The sequence below is a fragment of the Cupressus sempervirens genome, chromosome 6 (assembly GCF_028749045.1).
Source record: "Cupressus sempervirens isolate cs-2001-9-10 chromosome 6, ASM2874904v1, whole genome shotgun sequence".
Classification (NCBI taxonomy): domain Eukaryota; kingdom Viridiplantae; phylum Streptophyta; class Pinopsida; order Cupressales; family Cupressaceae; genus Cupressus; species Cupressus sempervirens.
Window position 1 is genome coordinate 194945173 of NC_143123.1, and position 2361 is coordinate 194947533.

Sequence of the window (2361 nt, forward strand, 5' to 3'; positions counted from 1 at the left end):
CTATGCTTAACCCAAATCCAACCATGAGCTTCCGTGTTCATCCATACGCAAGACCCCATCCCCATCAAACTCATCATCAAAGCATGAAGTACCAATCCTATCATGATGTGTTTGGTCGCATTGTCCTTGCTCCTGCCACCTCCTATTCCAATGATGATGAAAATCTTGTTGACTATGACGGGTATATTGAGAGCCTTAGAAACATTCCCCCAAGCATCCCCCAAAATCCAAGAGTTATTCAAAACTATCTAGTCATGCCATCTGATATTCCAGCTTCCCCTCCATCACCCCATCAACCAAGCTTCCAATCTTCCACCCCCATCACACTAGCTATTCCTATCAATCCACCTCCACCTTCGACACACGAGTCTCCAAGGAATCTCCTAGAGGAAATACAAGAAAGGTCGCCTCCAACAGTCGATAAGCCATGTCATCTAATCCAACCATGTGAAGTAGTCAGTAATGAAGCTTCCCCATCTATAATATCATCTCCATCTCCCACAGCTATCATCCCCATACCATCCATCAAATTGCTTAAAATCCTTCCACTTCCCGCAAGCATCAAAATCCCACCACCTGTCAAATCCCTCCAAATCCTATCCACATCACCTCCAAGCATTTCCCAAATCTCTCGTAATGTCCCTTATGCATCCATCTTCTACTCACCCATCTCCACTATTGAATCTCCCATCTATCCATCCGCTGCCTTTGAAGAATCCATCCCTTCACCTCCTATCGCACCATCCACTCCAAACCAATCCTATCAAGATCCTGCCCAAAAGCATGTTGACATCCCCCAAAGCATAAATAAAGATATCATCATACCATGTCTTCCATCCATAGTGTAGTCACCATCTCCTCCATCTCCAAAACCTCGAGCCATATCTCCTCCACTACAAGATATCTTGTCATCCCACCAGCTACATCAAGATCCTATCCTTCCATCTCCCCCGCTCCATGCTTCCATCTTACCACCTATCCAAGCTATTCCACCATCTATAATCTACCCTCTTGGTTCACTTACATTCATCCATGGTGGCCCTCTCTCAGCAGAAGAATTAAGAACAGTATCTCCCCATTGCAATACACCTAATAAATCACTTCTACCATTTTCTGCAAGCAAAAAGTTTCCTCAGCTTGTTCAAATGCTCAATCGATGGCATTATCAAGGTCAAGGTTTAGGACCACAAGAGCAAGGAATCAGAGAGCCTATTATTGCACAAAAAAATCTAGGATTTCATGGTCTTGGATATGTATCCAAAGGCTCACCATCTAAAGGTGTTGGTACACCACACCCCCAAACCAAGCCTATCTCCAAGCCCACCATGCCAGCCTCCCATCACTCCTTCAAGAAATCTTATGTCATCCCCCCTCCACCATCTTTGCAACCCAAAACAACCTACCATATCCCCCCTTCATCCGCTAAATCCATTTTGGGTCCTTATGTCCCAAAATCTACCATCCTCCATCCTCCTATTAGCCATCATAAAAATCCTATTCCATCCATTCCTATGCAAGATCAACAAAGGCACATATCAGGGCACATCATCCATCATCATCCCCCTACATGCTCTTTCATATCCTCTCCATCTCACAAAGCTTCTCCTAACCATCTTCCCAAAGCTTACCACAACAATGTAAATGCCAACTTCAAAATGCATAAAGCTAAAAATCCACATCCTAGGCAATCATATGTCTATTCTAAAAGACATAATCCAAAAAGGAAAAATCCAATCAAAGAATGCAAAACAATGCAAAAGCCTATAAAAAGAAAATCCAAAACTATGTGGATCCCCAAGAAAAAAGTTGAAACCCAATGCATAATGGCATCCACCATTGCTAATCCCCCATCTAGTGACTCATGTCCCCCATCTCCTAACTCCATCTTGGGTGCCTATATCCCAAAGCCCGCATCCACAAATCCTCCATCACGCCCGCATCTACCATCTATCCCCCATATGCTCTTTTCACACCTGTTCCAACATGTGCCAATGTTGCTCTTGCAAGCATCCCCATCTCATGCTCCTTTCCAGCATTTTCATCCCTCCATCTCCTACCATCAATCCCATCTAATCCGATCTATTGCATAAATCACACATCCGGTGTACCAATAGCTAGCAACAAAATTGAACATTCCAACAACCAGTGAAAAATCCCAAAAAAGCCAAAATAGCTGAAGAAAGCCAAAATCATTCCAGCTAAGTCCAAAGTCAAAAAGTCAAAAAAAGAAAAATAAAGCGTCCACTGGTGAAAACTTGGCAATTCAAGTGCCTTGGACAAGTACCATGATGAAAACTTGGCAAACAAGCGTCATGCGTAATCCCGCCATCCCCAGCTTAGCCTATCACCCTCATGCTTTTG